Source organism: Nelumbo nucifera, chromosome 4 (genome assembly GCF_055504915.1).
Source record: "Nelumbo nucifera cultivar China Antique chromosome 4, China Antique-T2T, whole genome shotgun sequence".
NCBI classification, from domain to species: Eukaryota; Viridiplantae; Streptophyta; class Magnoliopsida; order Proteales; family Nelumbonaceae; genus Nelumbo; species Nelumbo nucifera.
Genome location: NC_142652.1, coordinates 50,129,318 through 50,151,704, shown reverse-complemented (window position 1 = coordinate 50,151,704; position 22,387 = coordinate 50,129,318). Strand labels below are relative to the sequence as shown.

The 22,387-nt window shown below is 45.7% G+C and overlaps 13 non-coding genes and 14 pseudogenes across 13 annotated transcripts; all 27 read left to right on the top strand.

Moving 5' to 3' along the window:
* Nucleotides 1–8,664: 8,664 nt before the first annotated feature.
* Nucleotides 8,665–8,783, top strand: LOC148792396 (5S ribosomal RNA; annotated as a pseudogene).
* A 355-nt stretch (nt 8,784–9,138) lies between these two features.
* Nucleotides 9,139–9,257, top strand: LOC148792395 (5S ribosomal RNA). Its single transcript, XR_016070476.1, has one exon. It is a non-coding gene; the product is annotated as a 5S ribosomal RNA (ribosomal RNA).
* Nucleotides 9,258–9,612: 355 nt separating this feature from the next.
* LOC148792394 (5S ribosomal RNA) lies at nt 9,613–9,731 on the top strand. Its single transcript, XR_016075251.1, has one exon. It is a non-coding gene; the product is annotated as a 5S ribosomal RNA (ribosomal RNA).
* Nucleotides 9,732–10,085: 354 nt separating this feature from the next.
* LOC148792393 (5S ribosomal RNA) lies at nt 10,086–10,204 on the top strand (annotated as a pseudogene).
* Nucleotides 10,205–10,559: 355 nt separating this feature from the next.
* On the top strand, nt 10,560–10,678 carry LOC148792392 (5S ribosomal RNA). The gene has a single exon (XR_016069505.1). It is a non-coding gene; the product is annotated as a 5S ribosomal RNA (ribosomal RNA).
* Nucleotides 10,679–11,032: 354 nt separating this feature from the next.
* LOC148792391 (5S ribosomal RNA) lies at nt 11,033–11,151 on the top strand (annotated as a pseudogene).
* A 355-nt stretch (nt 11,152–11,506) lies between these two features.
* Nucleotides 11,507–11,625, top strand: LOC148792390 (5S ribosomal RNA). Its single transcript, XR_016073486.1, has one exon. It is a non-coding gene; the product is annotated as a 5S ribosomal RNA (ribosomal RNA).
* Nucleotides 11,626–12,280: 655 nt separating this feature from the next.
* On the top strand, nt 12,281–12,399 carry LOC148792389 (5S ribosomal RNA). The gene has a single exon (XR_016069407.1). It is a non-coding gene; the product is annotated as a 5S ribosomal RNA (ribosomal RNA).
* Nucleotides 12,400–13,054: 655 nt separating this feature from the next.
* On the top strand, nt 13,055–13,173 carry LOC148792388 (5S ribosomal RNA). The gene has a single exon (XR_016069475.1). It is a non-coding gene; the product is annotated as a 5S ribosomal RNA (ribosomal RNA).
* Nucleotides 13,174–13,527: 354 nt separating this feature from the next.
* LOC148792387 (5S ribosomal RNA) lies at nt 13,528–13,646 on the top strand (annotated as a pseudogene).
* Nucleotides 13,647–14,001: 355 nt separating this feature from the next.
* Nucleotides 14,002–14,120, top strand: LOC148792386 (5S ribosomal RNA). Its single transcript, XR_016072065.1, has one exon. It is a non-coding gene; the product is annotated as a 5S ribosomal RNA (ribosomal RNA).
* Nucleotides 14,121–14,475: 355 nt separating this feature from the next.
* LOC148792385 (5S ribosomal RNA) lies at nt 14,476–14,594 on the top strand. The gene has a single exon (XR_016069477.1). It is a non-coding gene; the product is annotated as a 5S ribosomal RNA (ribosomal RNA).
* Nucleotides 14,595–14,949: 355 nt separating this feature from the next.
* On the top strand, nt 14,950–15,068 carry LOC148792384 (5S ribosomal RNA). The gene has a single exon (XR_016070066.1). It is a non-coding gene; the product is annotated as a 5S ribosomal RNA (ribosomal RNA).
* Nucleotides 15,069–15,423: 355 nt separating this feature from the next.
* LOC148792383 (5S ribosomal RNA) lies at nt 15,424–15,541 on the top strand (annotated as a pseudogene).
* Nucleotides 15,542–15,896: 355 nt separating this feature from the next.
* On the top strand, nt 15,897–16,015 carry LOC148792382 (5S ribosomal RNA; annotated as a pseudogene).
* A 355-nt stretch (nt 16,016–16,370) lies between these two features.
* LOC148792381 (5S ribosomal RNA) lies at nt 16,371–16,489 on the top strand. Its single transcript, XR_016075482.1, has one exon. It is a non-coding gene; the product is annotated as a 5S ribosomal RNA (ribosomal RNA).
* Nucleotides 16,490–16,843: 354 nt separating this feature from the next.
* On the top strand, nt 16,844–16,962 carry LOC148792380 (5S ribosomal RNA; annotated as a pseudogene).
* A 353-nt stretch (nt 16,963–17,315) lies between these two features.
* LOC148792379 (5S ribosomal RNA) lies at nt 17,316–17,434 on the top strand (annotated as a pseudogene).
* Nucleotides 17,435–17,788: 354 nt separating this feature from the next.
* On the top strand, nt 17,789–17,907 carry LOC148792378 (5S ribosomal RNA). The gene has a single exon (XR_016071293.1). It is a non-coding gene; the product is annotated as a 5S ribosomal RNA (ribosomal RNA).
* A 355-nt stretch (nt 17,908–18,262) lies between these two features.
* Nucleotides 18,263–18,380, top strand: LOC148792377 (5S ribosomal RNA; annotated as a pseudogene).
* A 355-nt stretch (nt 18,381–18,735) lies between these two features.
* LOC148792376 (5S ribosomal RNA) lies at nt 18,736–18,854 on the top strand. The gene has a single exon (XR_016069157.1). It is a non-coding gene; the product is annotated as a 5S ribosomal RNA (ribosomal RNA).
* A 354-nt stretch (nt 18,855–19,208) lies between these two features.
* Nucleotides 19,209–19,327, top strand: LOC148792375 (5S ribosomal RNA; annotated as a pseudogene).
* A 720-nt stretch (nt 19,328–20,047) lies between these two features.
* On the top strand, nt 20,048–20,166 carry LOC148792374 (5S ribosomal RNA; annotated as a pseudogene).
* Nucleotides 20,167–20,521: 355 nt separating this feature from the next.
* On the top strand, nt 20,522–20,640 carry LOC148792373 (5S ribosomal RNA; annotated as a pseudogene).
* A 355-nt stretch (nt 20,641–20,995) lies between these two features.
* Nucleotides 20,996–21,114, top strand: LOC148792372 (5S ribosomal RNA). The gene has a single exon (XR_016070647.1). It is a non-coding gene; the product is annotated as a 5S ribosomal RNA (ribosomal RNA).
* Nucleotides 21,115–21,470: 356 nt separating this feature from the next.
* Nucleotides 21,471–21,589, top strand: LOC148792371 (5S ribosomal RNA; annotated as a pseudogene).
* A 356-nt stretch (nt 21,590–21,945) lies between these two features.
* LOC148792370 (5S ribosomal RNA) lies at nt 21,946–22,064 on the top strand (annotated as a pseudogene).
* The last annotated feature ends 323 nt before the right edge of the window (nt 22,065–22,387 follow it).

Sequence of the window (22,387 nt, the reverse complement as noted above, 5' to 3'; positions counted from 1 at the left end):
TGAATACTTAATGGGCCAAAAGCCCATTTCGAGGTGGGCTGATATGATCACCCATCAATGGGGCGAATTTGAGATTGAAGTTAGCAAAAAGGATTGGGCTCTTAGCCTTATCCACTCTTAGAGACCAAATTCAAATCAGATTTGAATCTGGTAACCTCCTGATAAGATCAGCAGTAAGCTAACTCTATCTGGGAAAGGGATTAAGATTATCCCCTATCCAAATACTGATTTGGATTGGGATAACTCCTAATTAGGAGATTTCTTAATCAAGAAGAAAGGAGAAGATTTCGAATGTACCAAGAGGGAGAGAAATCAGATTTTGATCCAAGGGGTTTTGGTAAGCAAGAAGGGTTCCTGCGATTTGAGATTAGATCTCATACTCTCCAGAAAAGAAAACAGTTCAGCCTTTTCGTTTCTGGAGATCTCCTCCTGCCGCCGCCATCTGCATTATTGCAAGATTTGATCTTTGCAGAAAAGAAAGTCAAGAAACCAGTTCTTGACATCAGTCTTGCAAGAAAGACTGAAAGAATTCAGTGTTTAGTACATCCAGGGGATTCTTGCGAAGGATCCAGTGTGTAGGACGCACCCTGCTGGTTCTGTTCCATCCACAGCTGTGTCATCTTCAGCAGGGACAGATCTTGGAGCATTCTTTGGGCGTGAACACCAACTTTGGGAGATACTGCTTCTCCGGATCAGGTATAATCCTCCCATTTATCTTTTGGTACAGATCTGGTTTGGTTAGGGTTCAAGTAGATCCTTGAATATTGTATTCTAAATTCAGGGAATATGATTCCCAGTTGGGAGAAGGTAGGAAATTTTTGAAATTCGCCCCACCCATTCCGCAACCTTTATGGCGTCCATCAGATGGATCCTACCATTCTTTCAGTGGTATCAGAGCCACAGGTTCGAATCTTGAACCAAAAGAAAATCAGATCTGACCCTGCGCAGATGGATAGAAGGTGTTCTTTCAAGATTTGCGCAGATTGTTTTCTTTTTTTTTTCAAGAAACTGTTTCTTGTTAAGGGCGATTGATCTGAAATTAATTTTATTACATCAAAAATTTATTTGGAATTGTTCTTTATTTATTTTGATTTAATGGACTGTTCAAACCTGGAGATCGCAGTGCAGTTTTAGCGCAGATGGTCTGCGCACCCTTTTTCTTTTCTATTTATTTATTTCATTCAATTCGGTCTGTAAATAATTTTTTTTATTTTTAGACTGAATATATAGGATTTGATCAAGAATGTAATTAATAGAAATAGGATTTCTGTTATTTTTCTTGATTAAAGAAGATGGAAGGAGATGGCGGCGCTGGAGATTTGCTGATGGAGAAATCGTTTTCTGCGATTTGCAGTTTATGAAACTGCAACCCTTGTGATTAACTTCTGTTTTGCAGGTGGTGCGAACAGTCCATAATTGTTTTGTGTTTGCTAGAAATCAAAACTATTAATTTCAGATCATTCAATAATTAATTCTTGAATTGAAAATCAGTTTTGGACCATTTCGGACTAGATTGGACCAAAACTGTTTGGACCGAATCTGGGTTTCGAAAGGGGCTGTTTTCAGTCCAATTGTCTCACACTTTTGTTCCAAATCTGATGTTCAATTACAGGGATTAATTCGGCCCACCTGTAAAGCCCAGTTTTAAAGGGTTAAAACTGCAAAAGCCCATTATTGTGAGATAAGCTGTATGGGCCGAACTGCTATCTGCGATTCAGCCCATACACCTAGTGGACATTAATCGTTAATGACTTGGTTTTTAAATGGGCCGTTGAATGGGCTTTACAGCAATTAATTGATTGGATCAATTCCTCCTTTACATGTGATGTTTGGATGTTTGATGTGCTGCGACCATGGGCCATAAGTACTTGGCCCATGATGACTCGTTAGTGGCTCTTGTGCACACCATGGCTGAATGCACATCATTGCCATGGTGTCCCTGAAGGTCATTGGATGACCCCCTCTTTGCCTGGTGGGCCCCACAACCCTGAAAAGGGATGCGTACGGAACCCCTAGCCGATTAAGGCCCACCAGAAATCTGACTTTATGAAAGTCAGTGGGAGCCACTTTGGTTTGACCTAAATTAGAACTAGGGCGTAATTTTGTTCCCTCCAGCAAATATGAATGCAAGTGATAGGGAGATCCATATGATGGACTCTCTAAAGGCCTTCCGTCATTAGCACAATGATGGGTCCATCAGTAATGAGGAAACGCACCATAAAATTGGGCTATCCATTTGCTGTTGGATCTGTTAGAGTGTTTCATAAGATGATAGGGGCGTCATAGACCGATGTGGGAGGGGCTTCACCAGAAAATGAGAACTCTCTCACGGTACCTTGGCATAACCTGAATATGATGGGTGTGCGCACTCACTGGACAGAAGGGTTTACCTGAAAACGGCTCTGAACCTTGTCTGACAGAGGCCAAAGGGAAACTCATTTGATGAGTGGATATGATCCGTCACAGAAAGGTGGTGGGGTTATGCAGCTGAAACAGTTGGCTTCACGCACCCCATGTGATTTCCCACATTTCCAGAGACATTTCGTCGTCTCCGTCACTGAGATAGGAGGGAAATCTCAGAGATGAACAAATGAGAATGGAACATAGATTAAAAGCCATATCTATGTAGGTAAACATGAATCAAACTAAGGTTGTGGACTAATGATTTTGCTGTTTTATCAGAAAATGGCAAACGGTCAATTTGCAAAGCTTCTAGACGATAACAAGCTTAAGGGCCCAAACTATGCCGACTGGTACAGAAATCTTATGCTGGTCCTAACTTCTGAAAAGTTAGACAAGGTAGTGAAAAATCCTGCCCCGGAACGTCCGGGTGATAGGGCTTCTGAGGCCCGTAGGAGGGACTACCAAGATTGGGAGGATAAGAACTCCCTAGCCCGCTACTTTGTCATTGCCTCATTAGACAACTCAATACAGAGGCAGTTCGATCAGATCAAACTTGCCAAGGACATATTGGACAGTCTAAGGACAATGTATGAGGAGCAGAACCGTTCTACTCGACAGAAGGTCCTGAAATTGTTCATGACCGCGCAGATGACCAAAGGGCAGAAAGTTCATGACCATTGTCTTCGGATGATGGGATACATCAACGAACTTGAAGCTCTTGGATCCGGGCTAGATCTTGGCACGCAAGTGGATGCCATCCTAAATTCTTTGCCCTCTTCCTTCAATGCGTTCACTATGAACTACAATATGAATAAGCTGAATGTCAGCGTCCAGGAACTCAGCAATATGTTGCAGAGGGCCGAGGATTTACTCAACAAGGATGAGCCTGTGGTTATGCTTGCTGAAGCTAACAAATCGGGCAAGAGAAAGAGAAAGGCAAAGAAGCCCTAGAAGAAGACTACCAAACCCAAGAAGCAGAAGAAGAACAAGGCATCTGATGTCTGTCACTTCTGCAAGCAGACCAGCCACTGGAAGAGGAACTGTCCTACCTACCTGGAATCTAAGAAAGGTAATATCGAAACTTGTGTCATAGAAACTAATATGTTAGTTACTTCTGTGTCCTGGTGTGTTGACTCCGGGGCTTCAACTCATGCGTGTAACTCACTGCAGGGGTTCAAAGTTAGCAGAAGGTTGAGTGAAGGTGAAGTGACACTGTTCTTGGGAACAACTGCAAGTGTTGCAGTTGCGGCAATAGGAACCGTAGAATTAGTTTTTAAAGAAGGAGTCCTTGTACTTAAAGATTGTCTTTATGTACAGAACTTGAGAAGGAATTTAATTTCTGTTTCAAAATTGTGTGCTGATGGATATACTGTTTACTTTAGTAATATGATTACTGTTAAACGGAATAATAAATTCATCGCATGCGGGGAACTAGAGAACGGTCTCTATGTTCTGCATCCTTCTTTGGAAACTAACTTAACCGAAACTACGTCGGTTGAAAATCCCAAGAAAAGGACTCGTGATACAGTAAATCCCACGTGCCTCTGGCATTACCGACTTGGCCACATCGGTGTCGACCGAATCACAAGACTGGTAAAGGATGGTCCTTTGGATTTTCTAACTGTAGAAAATCTTCCCACTTGTGAACCTTGCCTCCAAGGTAAGATGACTAAGCGGCCATTTGACGGTAAGCCTGAAAGATGTGCAGGCACACTTGACCTAATACATACTGATGTATGTGGTCCCCTGAGTGTTAGGATACGGAATCAACATGTGTACTTCATCACCTTTACAGATGATTTTTCACGATATGGTTACGTGTACCTAATGAGACATAAGTCTGAATCATTTGAAAGGTTCAAAGAGTTCAGACAGGAAGTCGAGAAACAGTTAGGGAGAGAAATTAAGGCCCTTCGATCAGATCGAGGTGGCGAGTATCTCTCTGACGAATTCAGGGACTACTTAAAGGCCAATGGGATAGTGTCACAACTAGCTCCTCCTGCTACACCTCAACTCAACGGTGTTTCAGAGAGGAGAAATAGGACCTTGTTGGACATGGTCCGGTCACTTCTCGTACGCTCAGAATTACCCACATCCTTTTGGGGATACGCATTAGAGACTGCTATCTACGTGCTGAATAGGGTTCCAACCAAATCAGTTCCGAAAACTCCATATGAGCTTTGGACCGGAAGGAAGCCAAGTGTGAGACACTTGAAGATTTGGGGTTGCCCTGCACACGTTAAAAGAACAAGTGCGGACAAGTTGGAATCTAAAACCAGCCGTTGCCTGTTTATAGGCTACCCAAAGGATTCGGTGGGTTATCTATTCTATGACCCAAGTGAGCAGAAAGTGTTCTGCAGTCGAAACGCCCGATTCTTAGAATCCGATTACATCCTGGACACCCATCGTCAGGAAATAGTTCTTGATGAGGAGAGCTCAGGAGCAGTGGGAGATGTCCCACAAGTTCCAGGTAATGACCAACCTAGAAGGTCCACCCGGGTATCCAGGCCACCAGTTCGATATGGTTATGACCAGGATAGTTACCTGGTGGAAGCCTTGACTAGTGAAGAGGATCCCGTGACTTACGCGAAAGCTATGTTAGACATAGACTCCCAGAAGTGGGTGGAGGCCATGAGAGCCGAGATGGACTCAATGGAGACCAATGGAGTCTGGACTCTAGTGGATCCGCCCTCCGGGGTAAAAGCAATTGGTTGCAAATGGATCTACAAGAGGAAGAAGGGCCCCGATGGTAGGATTGAGACCTTTAAAGCTCGTTTGGTGGCGAAAGGGTATACTCAGAAAGAAGGCATCGACTATGAGGAAACCTTTTCACCGGTGGCCATGCTTAAATCCATTAGGATCTTGCTAGCTGTAGCAGCGTACCATGATTACGAGATTTGGCAAATGGATGTCAAAACAGCGTTCCTGAATGGAGATCTTAGTGAAGATATCTACATGCAGCAGCCGCAAGGCTTCATTGCTGCTGGTCAGGAACACATGGTATGTAAACTTAATAGATCCATATATGGACTTAAGCAGGCTTCTAGGAATTGGAACATCCGTTTTGATTCTGCAGTCAAAACGTTTGACTTTGAGCAGAATCCGGATGAGCCCTGTGTTTACAGGAAATCCAGTGGGGATAAGATCACCTTTTTGGTCTTGTATGTGGACGATATCCTACTCATTGGGAATGATGTAGGAATGTTGACTTCGGTCAAGGTATGGCTATCACAGCAGTTCTCCATGAAAGATCTTGGAGAAGCTTCATACATACTGGGTCTTCGACTCTATAGAGATAGATCGAAGCGGATAATTGGATTATCCCAGGCTGCTTACATTGACAAAATTGTCAAAAGATACAGCATGGAAAACTCCAAGAAAGGAAACGTTCCTTTCAGGCACGGAGTCACTCTCTCCAAGAAGATGTCTCCCAAGACTTCTGAGGAGATTGAGAGCATGAGAGACGTTCCCTATGCCTCAGCCGTGGGGAGCATCATGTATGCCATGTTGTGCACTCGCCCGGACATAGCTCAGGCGGTGAGTGTGGTAAGCAGATTCCAGGCAAACCCAGGACAGGAGCATTGGACTGCTGTGAAGAACATACTCAAATACCTTCGAAGGACGAAAGAGTTTTGTCTGGTATTCGATGGTAGTTCACTGCAAGTTCTAGGGTATACCGATGCCGATTTCCAGTTGGATCCAGATGATAGAAAGTCTACATCTGGGTATGTTTTCACGATAGGATCGTGTGCTGTTTGCTGGAAAAGCAGCAAACAGGGGTCCACTGCAGACTCCACAACCGAGGCCGAGTACATTGTCGCAAATGAAGCTGCCAAGGAAGCCGTGTGGATGAAGAAATTCATACACGAATTGGGAGCGATTCCATCCAGCACATCACCCATCCCGTTGTTGTGTGACAACAATGGAGCGATCGCCCAGGCTAAAGAGCCTCGGGCCCACTTGAAGTCAAAGCACATCAAGAGGAAGTACCATGTACTGCGGGAGATCGTTGGTAGAGGGGACGTCCTAATTCAAAAGGTAGCATCAGCGGATAATGTGGCAGACCCATTGACTAAGCCACTGACACAGAAGGTGTTTGAGAAACACGTGGAAACTATGGGACTCCGGCTTGTACCAGATTGGACCTAAGTGCAAGTGGGAGCTGTTAGACAGTTTTGTATGCCCTTAGCTTCAATCATTTTGATGTACTTTTGTTATTTAGTGGAAATAAATAAAGTGCATGTTTGATTCATGTTGTTTGGTTTAATTCTGTGTAAAACCCTAAAACTGGACATTTGTAGAGACTCATGTTAGTTTTAAATGTTCACAGCCGTTGGATAAGTCTGGGGAGATTTATCCTGCCAAGGCTGATACTGGTGTGCCACCAAGTGTTGGGATGGCCTGTCTCAGCCATCAGGGTAAGACCCGAGGCACATACAGCATGGGATTACTTGAATCCTTGAACCGGATCAGATTTCCAGTCTTGCCCTGGACCTTGGAGATAGATGGGCAAAACTGGAAAGTTACACCTGACCCCTAGACTCGATTATGACACTTCACTAGGTGCTGGATCAGGCTGCCTTTGATATGCCAATCAGTGAGATCCTTAGTGGGGATCAAAACCTGGGTATGTTGGGGTAGTTTGAGAATTCATCTGAGTGGGTGGTCATAGTGACAGAATCAGCCACTTTGTCGGACAAAGGTTAATGATCGGGAATGCACTCTCTCTGATGGAAACCAAACTGCCGGCAGTTGATTTCAATCGTTGGAATTTTGTTTTTGCAAAATTAATATATTTACATATATATGTACTGTTTCAAAATGTTTGCAAATGGTTTTAATTCCTGGGATCCATGTGAGAGGAGAGTGCGGCACTGTTCCTTGCAGCCGAGGGAGAGGTCCTCTCTTGTCGGGCAGTGCTTGATCATTAAGGGCTGAGAGGTTAAGTGTAAGACCATTTAGGATAATACCTGATGGGCTAATCTTGCACCTGCCCACAATCCCTGGGTTTTTATAAGATGGCTTGGCCCAGGGACCACTTAATGTAAGTGTTGGGCCCATAGGGTCCATACGATGGACTCAAGGGGTTCATTGAGTTTTTCAGTGAATTCGGCTGGGCCTTGTATTAAAGGCTGGGCCGAACCCATGTGGCTGGTGTGTAGATCAATGCTTGGGTCCCACGCCATACAAAGAAGCCCAACTGGGCAGCAGATTGGAAACTAATTAAACACTGAATACTTAATGGGCCAAAAGCCCATTTCGAGGTGGGCTGATATGATCACCCATCAATGGGGCGAATTTGAGATTGAAGTTAGCAAAAAGGATTGGGCTCTTAGCCTTATCCACTCTTAGAGACCAAATTCAAATCAGATTTGAATCTGGTAACCTCCTGATAAGATCAGGAGTAAGCTAACTCTATCTGGGAAAGGGATTAAGATTATCCCCTATCCAAATACTGATTTGGATTGGGATAACTCCTAATTAGGAGATTTCTTAATCAAGAAGAAAGGAGGAGATTTCGAATGTACCAAGAGGGAGAGAAATCAGATTTTGATCCAAGGGGTTTTGGTAAGCAAGAAGGGTTCCTGCGATTTGAGATTAGATCTCATACTCTCCAGAAAAGAAAACAGTTCAGCCTTTTCGTTTCTGGAGATCTCCTCCTGCCGCCGCCATCTGCATTATTGCAAGATTTGATCTTTGCAGAAAAGAAAGTCAAGAAACCAATTCTTGACATCAGTCTTGCAAGAAAGACTGAAAGAATTCAGTGTTTAGTACATCCAGGGGATTCTTGCGAAGGATCCAGTGTGTAGGACGCACCCAGCTGGTTCTATTCCATCCACAGCTGTGTCATCTTCAGCAGGGACAGATCTTGGAGCATTCTTTGGGCGTGAACACCAACTTTGGGAGATACTGCTTCTCTGGATCAGGTATAATCCTCCCATTTATCTTTTGGTACAGATCTGGTTTCGTTAGGGTTCAAATAGATCCTTGAATATTGTATTCTAAATTCAGGGAATATGATTCCCAGTTGGGAGAAGGTAGGAAATTTTTGAAATTCGCCCCACCCATTCCGCAACCTTTATGGCGTCCATCAGATGGATCCTACCATTCTTTCACTTAAAAGCAAACAGTCCGCTCATGTAAGAGCTTGTGCACGCTTACCAAGGGAGGAAGGCTGCATACACACTTTTTTCAAGTCTTAAACAATTAATGGAGGGGAGCAAGATAGTGCATAAAGATCTAAGCGAGCATGAATTAAACAGGTGAGATCATAGCAGCACTAATGCACTGGATCCCATCGGAACTCCGAAGTTAAGCGTGCTTGGGTGAGAGTAGTACTAGGATGGGTGACCTCCTAGGAAGTCCTCGTGTTGCACCCCAATTTTATTAATATTTTATTTCGATATCGTATTTGAAAATTCCATTTGTCGTTTCGGTGAGACAAACGCAAATAACGCGCCGGATACTCGGACCATTTGCGGCACGATCGTCATTACTGAATGGGAACCGTGCAAGAACTGGGCTTTTGGCATTCGTCGTACATTGTGGGCCCTGCGATAGTATTGCATTTATCCGGTGGTGCGGCAGATCTGAAAAGCAAACCCTCCGCTCACGTAGGAGCTTGTGCACGGTTACCAAGGGAGGAAGGCTGCATCAACAGTTTTTTCCAGTCTAAAACAATTAATGGAGGGGAGCAAGATAGTGCATAAAGATCTAAGCGAGCATTAATTAAACGGGAGCGATCATACCAGCACTAATGCACCGGATCCCATCAGAACTCCGAAGATAAGCGTGCTTGGGCGAGAGTAGTACTAGGATGGGTGACACTCTGGGAAGTCCTCGTGTTGCACCCCAATTTTATTAATATTTTATTTTGATATCGTATTTCCAAATTCCATTTGTTGTTTCGGCGAGACAATTGGAAACAACGCGTCGGATACTCGGACTACTTGCGGCACGATCGCCATTACTGAATGGGAACGGTGCAAGAACCGGGCTTTTGGCATTCGTCGTGCGTTGTGGGCCCCGCGATAGTATTGCATCTATCCGGGGGTGCGGCAGATTTGAAAAACAAACACTCCGCTCACGTAGGAGCTTGTGCACGGTTGCCAAGGGAGGAAGGCTGCATACACAGTTTTTTCAATTCTAAAACAATTAATGGAGGGGAGCAAGATAGTGCATAAAGATCTCAGCGACCATGAATTAAACGGGTGCGATCATACCAGCACTAATGCACCGGATCCCATCAGAACTCCGAAGTTAAGCGTGCTTGGGCGAGAGTAGTACTAGGATGGGTGACCTCCTTGGAAGTCCTTGTGTTGCACCACAATTTTATTAATATTTTATTTTGATTTCGTATTTCCAAATTCCATTTGTTGTTTCGGTGAGACAACTGGAAACAACGCGTCGGATACTCGGACCACTTGCGGCACGATCGTCATTACTGAATGGGAACGGTGCAAGAACCGGGCTTTCGGCATTCGTCGTGCATTGTGGGCCCTGCGATACTATTGCATCTATCCGGGGGTGCGGCAGATCTGAAAAGCAAACACTCCGCTCACGTAAGAGCTTGTGCACGGTTACCAAGGGATTAAGGCTGCATACACACTTTTTCCAAGTCTAAAACAATTAATGGAGGGATCAAAATAGTGCATAAAGATCAAAGCGAGCATGAATTAAAACGGTGCGCTCATACCTGCACTAATGCACCGGATCCCATAAGAACTCTGAAGTTAAGCGTGCTTGGGCGAGAGTAGTACTATGATGGGTGACCTCCTGGGAAGTCCTTGTGTTGCACCCCAATTTTATTAATATTTTATTTTGATATCGTATTTGCAAATTCCATTTGTAGTTTCGGCGAGACAACTGGAAACAACGCGTCGGATACTCGGACTACTTGCGGCACGATCGCTATTACTGAATAGGAACGGTGCAAGAACCGGGCTTTTGGCATTCGTCGTGCATTGTGGGCCCCGCGATAGTTTTGCATCTATCCGGGGGTGCGGCAGATCTGAAAAACAAACACTCTGCTCACGTGGGAGTTTGTGCACGGTTACCAAGGGAGGAAGGCTGCATACACAGTTTTTTCAAGTCTAAAACAATTAATGTAGGGGAGCAAGATAGTGCATAAAGATCTAACCGAGCATGAATTAAATGGGTGCGATCATACCAGCACTAATACACCGGATCCCATAAGAAGTCCGAAGTTAAGCGTGCTTGGGCGAGAATAGTACTAGGATGGGTGACTTCCTGGGAAGTCCTCGTGTTGCACCCCAATTTTATTAATATTTTATTTTGATTTGTATTTATAAATTCCATTTGTTGTTTCGGTCGGACAACTGGAAACAACGCGTTGGATACTCGGACCACTTGCGGCACGATCGTCATTACAGAATGGGAACGGTGCAAGAACTGGGCTTTTGGCATTCGTCGTGCATTGTGGACCCCGCGATAGTATTGCATCTAACCGGGGGTGCGGCAGATCTGAAAAGCAAACACTCCACTCACGTAGGAGCTTGTGCACGGTTACCAAGGGAGGAAAGCTGCATACACAGTTTTTTCAAGTCTAAAACAATTAATGGAGGGGAGCAAGATAGTGCATAAAGATCTAAGCGAGCATGAATTAAACGGGTGCCCTCATACCAACACTAATGCACCGGATCCCATCAGAACTCCGAAGTCAAGCGTGCTTGGGCGAGAGTGGTACTAGGATGGGTGACCTCCTGGGAAGTGCTTGTGCTGCACCCCAATTTTATTAATATTTTATTTCGATATCGTATTTGCAAATTCCATTTGTCGTTTCGGCGAGACAAACACAAACAACGCGCCGGATACTCGGACCATTTGCGGCACGATCGTCATTACTGAATGGGAACCGTGCAAAAACCGGGCTTTTGGCATTCGTCGTGCATTGTGGGCCCCATGATATTGTTGCATTTATCCAGGGGTGCGGCAGATCTGAAAAGCAAACACTCCGCTCACGTCGGAGCTTGTGCATGATTACCAAGGGAGGAAGGCTGCATACACACTTTTTTCATGTCTAAAACAATTAATGGAGGGGAGCAAGATAGTGCATAAAGATCTAAGCGATCATGAATTAAACGGGTGCGATCATACCAGCACTAATGCACCGGAGCCCATCAGAACTCCGAAGTTAAGCGTGCTTGGGCGAGAGTGGTACTAGGATGGGTGACCTCCTGGGAAGTCCTCGTGTCGCACCCCGATTTTATTGATATTTTATTTTGAATTGTATTTGCAAATTCCATTTGTTGTTTCGGCGAAACAACTGGAAACAACGCGTCGGATACTCGGACCACTTGCGGGACGATTGTCATTACTGAATGGGAACGATGCAAGAACCCGGCTTTCGGCATTCGTCATGCATTGTGGGCCCCGCGATAGTATTGCATCTATCCGAGGGTGCGGCAGATCTGAAAAGCAAACACTCCGCTGACGTAAGAGCTTGTGCACGGTTACCAAGGGAGGAAGGCTGCATACACACTTTTTTCAAGTCTAAAACAATTAATGGAGGGGAGCAAGATAATGCATAAAGATCTAAGCGAGCATGAATTAAACGGGTGCGATCATACCAGCACTAGTGCACTGGATCCCATCAAAACTCCGAAGTTAAGCGTACTTGGGCGAGAGTAGTACTAGGATGGGTGACCTCGGCATTCGTCATGCATTGTGGGCCCCGCGATAGTATTGCATCTATCCGGGGGTGCGGCAGATCTGAAAAGCAAATAGTCCGCTCACGTAGGAGCTTGTGCCCGGTTACCAAGGGAGGAAGGCTGCAAACACACTTTTTTCATGTCTAAAACAATTAATGGAGGGGAGCAAGATAGTGCATAATGATCTAAGCGAGCATGAATTAAACGGGTGAGATCATACCAGCACTAATGCACCAGATCCCATCAGAACTCCGAAGTTAAGCGTGCTTGGGCGGGAGTAGTACTAGGATGGGTGACCTCCCGGGAAGTCCTCGTGTTGCACCCCAATTTTATTAATATTTTATTTTGATTTGTATTTGCATATTCCATTTGTTGTTTCGGCGAGACAACTGGAAAGAACGCGCCGGATACTCGGACCACTTGCGGGACGATCGTCATTACTGAATGGGAACGATGCAAGAACCCGGCTTTCGGCATTCGTCATGCATTGTGGGCCCCGCGATAGTATTGCATCTATCCGAGGGTGCGGCAGATCTGAAAAGCAAACACTCCGCTGACGTAAGAGCTTGTGCACGGTTACCAAGGGAGGAAGGCTGCATACACACTTTTTTCAAGTCTAAAACAATTAATGGAGGGGAGCAAGATAATGCATAAAGATCTAAGCGAGCATGAATTAAACGGGTGCGATCATACCAGCACTAGTGCACTGGATCCCATCAAAACTCCGAAGTTAAGCGTGCTTGGGCGAGAGTAGTACTAGGATGGGTGACCTCGGCATTCGTCATGCATTGTGGGCCCCGCGATAGTATTGCATCTATCCGGGGGTGCGGCAGATCTGAAAAGCAAATAGTCCGCTCACGTAGGAGCTTGTGCCCGGTTACCAAGGGAGGAAGGCTGCAAACACACTTTTTTCATGTCTAAAACAATTAATGGAGGGGAGCAAGATAGTGCATAATGATCTAAGCGAGCATGAATTAAACGGGTGAGATCATACCAGCACTAATGCACCAGATCCCATCAGAACTCCGAAGTTAAGCGTGCTTGGGCGGGAGTAGTACTAGGATGGGTGACCTCCCGGGAAGTCCTCGTGTTGCACCCTAATTTTATTAATATTTTATTTTGATTTGTATTTGCATATTCCATTTGTTGTTTCGGCGAGACAACTGGAAAGAACGCGCCGGATACTCGGACCACTTGCGGGACGATCGTCATTACTGAATGGGAACGATGCAAGAACCCGGCTTTCGGCATTCGTCATGCGTTGTGGGCCCCGCGATAGTATTGCATCTATCCGAGGGTGCGGCAGATCTGAAAAGCAAACACTCCGCTGACGTAGGAGCTTGTGCACGGTTACCAAGGGAGGAAGGCTGCATACACACTTTTTTCAAGTCTAAAACAATTAATGGAGGGGAGCAAGATAATGCATAAAGATCTAAGCGAGCATGAATTAAACGGGTGCGATCATACCAGCACTAGTGCACTGGATCCCATCAAAACTCCGAAGTTAAGCGTGCTTGGGCGAGAGTAGTACTAGGATGGGTGACCTCCTGGAAAGTCCTCGTGTTGCACCCCAATTTTATTAATATTTTATTTTAATTTCGTATTTGCAAATTCCATTTGTTGTTTCGGCGAGAGAACTAGAAACAATGCGTCGGATACTCGGACCACTTGCAGCACGATCGTCATTACTGAATGGGAACGGTGTAAGAACCGGGCTTTTGGCATTCGTCGTGCACTGTGGGCCCCGCGATAGTATTGCATCTATCCGGCGGTGCGGCTGATCTGAAAAGAAAACACTCCGCTCGCGTAGGAGCTTGTGGACGGTTACCAAGGGAGGAAGGCTGCATACACAGTTTTTTAAAGTCTAAAACTATTAATGGAGGGGGGCAAGATAGTGCATAAAGATCTAAGCGAGCATGAATTAAATGGGTGCGATCATACCAGCACTAATGCACCGGATCCCATCAGAACTCCGAAGTTAAGTGTGCTTGGGCGAGAGTAGTACTAGGATGGGAGACCTCCTGGGAAGTCCTCGTGTTGCATCCCAATTTTATTAATATTTTATTTTAATTTCGTATTTGCGAATTCCATTTGTTGTTTCGGCGAGACAACTGGGAACAATGCGTCAGATACTCGGACCACTTGCGGCACGATCGTCATTACTGAATGGGAACGGTGCAAGAACCAGGCTCTCGGCATTCGTCGTGCATTGTGGGCCCAGCGATAATATTGCATCTATCCGGGGGTGCGCCAGATCTGAAAAGCAAACACTCCGCTCACGTAGGAGCTTGTGCAAGGTTACCAAGGGAGGAAGGCTGCATACATAGTTTTTTCCAGTCTAAAACAATTAATGGAGGGGAGCATGATAGTGCATAAAGATCTAAGCGAGCATGAATTAAACGGGTGCGATCATACCAGCACTAAAGCACCGGATCCCATCAGAACTCTGAATTTAAGCGTGCTTGGGCGAGAGTAGTAGTAGGATGGGAGACCTCCTGGGAAGTCCTCGTGTTGCATCCCAATTTTATTAATATTTTATTTTAATTTCATATTTGCGAATTCCATTTGTTGTTTCGGTGAGACAACTGGGAACAACGCGTCAGATACTCGGACCACTTGCGGCACGATCGTCATTACTGAATGGGAACGGTGCAAGAACCAGGCTCTCGGCATTCGTCGTGCATTGTGGGCCCCGCGATAGTATTGCATCTATCCGGGGGTGCGCCAGATCTGAAAAGCAAACACTCCGCTCACGTAGGAGCTTGTGCAAGGTTACCAAGGGAGGAAGGCTGCATACACAGTTTTTTCCAGTCTAAAACAATTAATGGTGGGGAGCAAGATAGTGCATAAAGATCTAAGCGAGCATGAATTAAACGGGTGCGATCATACCAGCACTAATGCACCGGATCCCATCAGAACTCCGATTTTAAGCGTGCTTGGGCGAGAGTAGTAGTAGGATGGGAGACCTCCTGGGAAGTCCTCGTGTTGCATCCCAATTTTATTAATATTTTATTTTAATTTCGTATTTGCGAATTCCATTTGTAGTTTCGGCGAGACAACTGGGAACAACGCGTCAGATACTCGGACCACTTGCGGCACGATCGTCATTTCTGAATGGGAACGGTGCAAGAACCGGGCTTTCGGCATTCATCGTGCATTGTGAGCCCCGCGATAATATTGCATCTATCCGGGGGTGCGGCAGTTCTGAAAAGCAAACACTCCGCTCACGTAGGAGCATGTGCACGGTTACCAAGGGAGGAAGGCTGTATACATAGTTTTTTCAAGTCTAAAACAATAAATGGATGTGAGCAAGATAGTGCATAAAGATCTGAGCGTGCATGAATTAAACGGGTGCGATCGTACCAGCACTAATGCACCAGATCCCATCAGACTTCGAAGTTACGCGTGCTTGGGCGAGAGTAGTACTAGGATGGGTGACCTCCAGGGAAGTCCTCGTGTTGCACCCCAATTTTATTAAGATTTTATTTTGATTTCGTATTTGCAAATTCCATTTGTTGTTTCGGCGAGACAACTGGAAACAACGCGTCGGATACTCGTACCACTTGCGGCACGATCGTCATTACTGAATGGGAATGGTGCAAGAACCGGGAGTTTGGCATTCCTCGTGCATTGTGGGCCCCGCGATAATATTACATCTATCCTGGGGTGCGGCAGATCTGAAAAGCAATAACTCCGCTCACGTAGGAGCTTGTGCACGGTTACCAAGGGAGGAAAGCTGCATACACAGTTTTTTCAAGTCTAAAACAATTAATGGAGGGGAGCAAGATAATGCATAAAGATCTAAGCGAGCAAGAATTAAACAGGTGCGATCACACCTGCACTAATGCACCGGAACCCATCAGAACTCCGAAGTTAAGCGTGCTTGGGCAAGGGTAGTACTAGCATGGTTGACCTCCTGGGAAGTCCTCGTGTTGCACCCCAATTTTTTTAATACTTTAAATTGATTTCGTATTTGCAAATTCAATTTGTTGTTTCGGCGAGACAACTGGAAACAACGGGTCGGATACTCGGACCACTTGCAGCACGATCGTCATTACTGAATGGGAACGGTGCAAGAACCGGGCTTTTGGCATTCGTCGTGCATTGTGGGCCTCGCGATAATATTACATCTATCCTGGGGTGCGGCAGATATGAAAAGCAATAACTCCACTCACGTAGGAGCTTGTGCACGGTTACCAAGGGAGGAAAGCTGCATACACAGTTTTTTCAAGTCTAAAACAATTAATGGAGGGGAGCAAGATAATGCATAAAGATCTAAGCGAGCAAGAATTAAACCGGTGCGATCACACCTGCACTAATGCACCGGATCCCATCAGAACTCCGAAGTTAAGCGTGCTTGGGCGAGGGTAGTACTACCATGGGTGACCTCCTGGGAAGTCCTCGTGTTGCACCCCAATTTTATTAATACTTTAAATTGATTTCGTATTTGCAAATTCATTTTGTTGTTTCGGCGAGACAACTAGAAACAACGCGTCGGATACTCGGACCACTTGCGGCACGATCGCCATTACTGATTGGGAATGGTGCCAGAACCAGGATTTTGGCATTCAGTGTGCATTGTGGGTCCCGCGATAGTATTGCATCTATTCGGGGGTGCGGCAGATCTGAAAAGCAATAAATCCTCTCACGTGGGAGCTTGTGCACGGTTACCATGGGAAGAGCGCTGCAAACACAGTTTTTCAAGTCTAAAACAATTAATGGAGGGGAGCAAAATAGTGTAGAAAGATCTAAGCGAGCAAAAATTAAATGGGTACGATCATTCCAGCCCTAATGTATCGGATCCCATCAGAACTCCGAAGTTAAGCGTGCTTGGCCGAGAGTAGTACTTGGATGGGTGACCTCCTGGGAAGTCCTCGTGTTGCACCCCAATTTTATTAATATTTTATTTCGATATCGTATTTGAAATTCCATTTGTCGTTTCGGCGAAACAAACGCAAACATTGCGCTGGATACTCGGACCATTTGCCGCACGATCGTTATTACTGAATGGGAACCGTGCAAGAACCGGGCTTTTGGCATTCGTCGTGCATTGTGGGCCCCGCGATAGTATTGCATCTATCCGGCGGTGCGACAGATCTGAAAAGAAAACACTCCGCTCTCGTAGAGCTTGTGCACGGTTACCAAGGGAGGAAGGCTGCATACACAGTTTTTTCAACTTTAAAACTATTAATGGAGGGGAGCAAGATAGTGCATAAAGATATAAGCGAGCATGAATTAAACGGGTGCGATCAAACAAGCACTAATGCACCGGATCCCATCAGAACTCCGAAGTTACGCGTGCTTGGGCGAGAGTAGTACTAGGATGGGTGACCTCTTGGGAAGTCCTCGTGTTACTCCCCAATTTTATTAATATTTTATTTTGATTTGTATTTGCAAATTCCATTTGTTGTTTCGGCGAGACAACTGGAAACAACGCGTCGGATACTCGGACCACTTGCGGCACGATCGTCATTACTGAATGGGAACGGTGCAAGAAACGGGCTTTCGGCATTCGTCGTGCGTTGTGGGCCCCGTGATAGTATTGCATCTATCCGGGGATGCGCCAGATCAGAAAATCAAACACTCCTTTCACGTTGGAGCTTGTGCACGGTTACCAAGGGAGGAAGGCTGCATACACAGTTCTTTCAAGTCTAAAACAATTAATGGAGGGGAGCAAGATTGAGCATAAAGATCTAAGCGAGCATGAATTAAACGGGTGCGATCATACCAGCACTAATGCACCGGATCCCATCAGAACTCCGAAGTTAAGCGTGCTTGGGCGAGAGTAGTACTAGGATGGGTGACCTCTTGGGAAGTCCTTGTGTTGCACCCCAATTTTATTAATATTTTATTTTGATTTCGTATTTGCAAATTCCATTTGTTGTTTCGGCGAGACAACTGGAAACAACGCGTCGGACACTCGGACCACTTCCGGCACGATCGTCATTATTGAATGGGAACGGTGCAAGAACCGGGCTTTCGGCATTCGTCGTGCATTGTGAGCCCCGCGATAATATTGCATCTATCCGGGGGTGCGGCAGATCTGAAAAGCAAACACTCCGCTCACGTAGGAGCTTGTGTACGGTTACCAAGGGAGGAAGGCTGCATACACAGTTTTTTCAAGTCTAAACCAATAAATGGAGGGGAGCAAGATAGTGCATAAAGATCTCAGCGGGCATGAATTAAACGGGTGCGATCGTACCAGCATTAATGCACCGGATCCCATCAGACTCCGAAGTTCAGCGTGCTTGGGCGAGAGTAGTAATAGGATGGGTGACCTCCTGGGAAGTCCTCATGTTGCACCCCAATTTTATTAAAATTTTATTTTGATTTCGTGTTTGCAAATTCCATTTGTTGTTTCGGCGAAAAAACTGGAAACAACGCGTCAGATACTCGGACCACTTGCGGCACGATCGTCATTACTGAATGGGAACGGTGCAAGAACCGGGCGTTTGGCATTCCTCGTGCATTGTGGGCCCCGCGATAGTATTACATCTATCCGGCGGTGCGGCAGATCTGAAAAGCAATAACTCCGCTCACGTAGGAGCTTGTGCACGGTTACCAAGGGAGGAAAGCTGCATACACAGTTTTTTCAAGTCTAAAACAATTAATGGAGGGGAGCAAGATAATGCATAAAGATCTAAACGAGCAAGAATTAAACGGGTGCGATCACACCTGCACTAATGCACTGGATCCCATCAGAACTCCGAAGTTAAGCGTGCTTGGGCGAGGGTAGTACTGGCATGGGTGACTTCCTGGGAAGTCCTCGTGTTGCACCCCAATTTTATTACTACTTTAAATTGATTTCGTATTTGCAAATTCATTTTGTTGTTTTGGCGAGACAACTGGAAACAACGCGTCGGATACTCGGACCACTTGCGGCACGATCGTCATTACTGAATGGGAACGGTGCAAGAACCGGGCTTTTGGCATTCGTCGTGCATTGTGGGCCCCGTGATAGAGTTGCATCTATTGGGGGTGCGGCAGATCCGTAAAGCAAACACTCCGCTCTCGTAGGAGTTTGTGCACGGTTACCAAGGGAGGAAAGCTGCATACACAGTTTTTTCAAGTCTAAAACTATTAATGGAGGGGAGCAAGATAGTGCATAAAGATATAAGCGAGCATGAATTAAACGGGTGCGATCATAGCAGCACTAATGCACCCGATCCCATTAGAACTCCGAAGTTAAGCATGAATGGGCGAGAGTAGTACTTGGATGGGTGACCTCCTGGGAAATCCTCGTGTTGCAACCCAATTTTATTAATATTTTATTTCGATATCGTATTTGCAAATTCCATATATCGTTTCGGCAAGACAAATAGAAATAACGCGCCGGATACTCGGACCACTTGCGGGACAATCGTTATTACTGAATGGGAACGGTGCAAGAACCGGGATTTTGGCCTTCAGTGTGCATTGTGGGTCCCGCGATAGTATTGCATCTATTCGGGGGTGCGGCAGATCTGAAAAGCAATAACCCCTCTCACGTGGGAGCTTGTGCACGGTTACCAAGGGAGGAGCGCTGCATACACAGTTTTTTCAAGTCTAAAACAATTAATGGAGGGGAGCAAGATAGTTCATAAATATCTAAGCGAGCAAGAAGCAAACGGGTGCGATCATGCCAGCACTAATCCATTTTTGATATCCTATTTGCAAATTCCATTTGTCGTTTCGGCGAGACAACTGGAAACAACGCGCCGGATACTCGGACCACTTCCGGCACGATCGTCATTACTGAATGGGAATGGTGCAAGAACCGGGCTTTTGGCATTCGTCGTGCATTGTGGGCCCCGTGATAGTATTGCATCTATCCGGGGGTGCGGCAGATCTGAAAAGCAATAACCCCGCTCAAATGGGAGCTTGTGCACGGTTACCAAGGGAGGAAGGATGCATACACCGTTTTTTCAAGTCTAAAACAATTAATGGTGGGGAGAAAGATAGTGCAAAAAGAACTATGCGAGCGAGAAGCAAACGGGTGCGATCATACCAGCACTAATGCACCGGATCCCATCAAAACTATGAAGTTAAGCGTGCTTGGGCGAGAGTAGTACTAGGATTGGTGACCTCCTGGGAAGACCTCGTGTTGCACCCCAATTTTATTAATATTTTATTTTTGATATCGTAATTGCATATTCCATTTGTCGTTTCGGCGAGCCAACTGGAAACAACGCTCCGGATAGTCGGACCACTTGCGGCACGATCGTCTTTACTGAATGGGAACGGTGCAAGAACCGGGCTTTTGGCATTCGTCGTGCATTGTGGGCACCGCGATAGTATTGCATCTATCAAGGGGTGCGGCAGATCTTAAAAACAATAACTCCGTTCACGTGGGAGCTTGTGCACGGTAACCAAAGGAGGAAGGCTGCATACATAGTTTTTCAAGTCTAAAACAATTAATGGAGGGGAGAAAGATAGTTCATAAAGATCTAAGCGAGCAAGAAGCAAACGGGTGCGATCATACCAGCGCTAATGCACCGGATCCCATCAGAACTCCGTTGTTAAGCGTACCTGGACGGAAGTAGTACAAGCATGGGTGACCTCCTCGGAAGTCCTTGTGTTGCACCCCAATTTTATTAAGATTTTATTTTTGATATCCTATTTGCAAATTCCATTTGTCGTTTCTGTGAGACAACTGGAAACAACGCGCCGTATACTCGGACCACTTGCGGCACGATCGTCATTACTGAATGGGAACGGTGCAAGAGCCGGGCTTTTTGCATTCGTAGTGCATTGTGGGCCCCGCGATAGTATTGCATCTATCCGGGGGTCCGGCAGATCTGAAAAGCAATAACTCCGCTCACGTGGGAGTTGGTGCACGGTTACCAAGGGAGGAAGGCTGCATACACCGTTTTTTCAATCTAAAACAATTAATGGAGGGGAGCAAGATAGTGCAAAAAGATCTAAGCGAGCAAGAAGCAAACGGGTGCGATCATGCCGGCACTAATCCACCGGATCCCATCAGAACTCCGAAATTAAGCGTGCTTGGGCGTGAGTAGTACTAGGAAGGGTGACTACTTGGGAAGTCCCCGTGTTGCACCCCAATTTTATTAATATTTTATTTTTGATATCCTAATTACAAATTCCATTTGTCGTTTCGGCGAGATAACTGGAAACAACGCGGCGGATACTCGGACAACTTGGGGCACGACTGTCATTACTGAATGGGAACGGTGCGAGAACCGGGCTTTTGGCATTCGCCATGCATTGTGGGCCCCGTGAAAGTATTGCATCTATCCGGGGGTGCGGCAGATCTGAAAAACAATAACTCCGCTCACGTGGGAGCTTGTGCACGGTTACCAAAGGAAGAAGGCTGCATATACAGTTTTTTCAAGTCTAAAACAATTAAAGGAGGGGAGCAAGATAGTGCATAAAGATCTAAGCGAGCAAGAAGCATACGGGTTCGATCATACCAGCACTAATGCACCGTATCCCATCAGAACTCCGAAGTTAAGCGTCTTTGGGCGAGAGTAGTAATAGGATGGGTGCCTATTGAGGAAGTCCTCGTGTTGCACCCCAATTTTATTAATATTTTATTTTTGATATCGTAATTGCATATTCCATTTGTTGTTTCGGCGAGCCAACTGGAAACAACGCGACGGATACTCGGAATACTTGCGGCACGATCATCATTACTGAATTGGAACGGTGCAAGAACCGGGCTTTTGGCATTCATCGTGCATTGTGGGCCCTGCGATAGTATTGCATCTCGCCAGGGGTGCGGCAGATCTGAAAAGCAATAACTCCGCTCACGTTGGAGCTTGTGCACGGTTACCAAGGGAGGAAGGCTGCATACACAGTTTTTTAAAATCTAAAACAATTAATGGAGGAGAGCAAAATAGTGCATAAAGATCTATGCAAGCAAGAAGCGAACGGGTGCGATCATACCAGCACTAAAGCACCGGATCCCATCAGAACTCCAAAATTAAGCGGGCTTGGGCGAGAGTATTAGTAGGATGGGTGCCTTTTTGGGAAGTCCTCGTGTTGCACCCCAATTTTTTTAATATTTTATTTTTGATATCCTAATTGCAAATTCCATTTGTCGTTTCGGCGAGACAACTGGAAACAACGCGCCGGATACTCGGACCATTTGCGGCACGATCGTCATTACTGAATGGGAACGGTCCAACAACCGGGCTTTTGGCATTGGTCGTGCATTGTGGGCCGCGCGATAGTATTGCATCTCTCTGGGGGTGCGGCAGATCTGAAAAGGCTGCATATACAGTTAACAAAGGAGGAAGGCTGCATATACAGTTTTTTCAGGTCTAAAACAATTAAAGGAGGGGAGCAAGATAGTGCATAAAGATCTAAGCGAG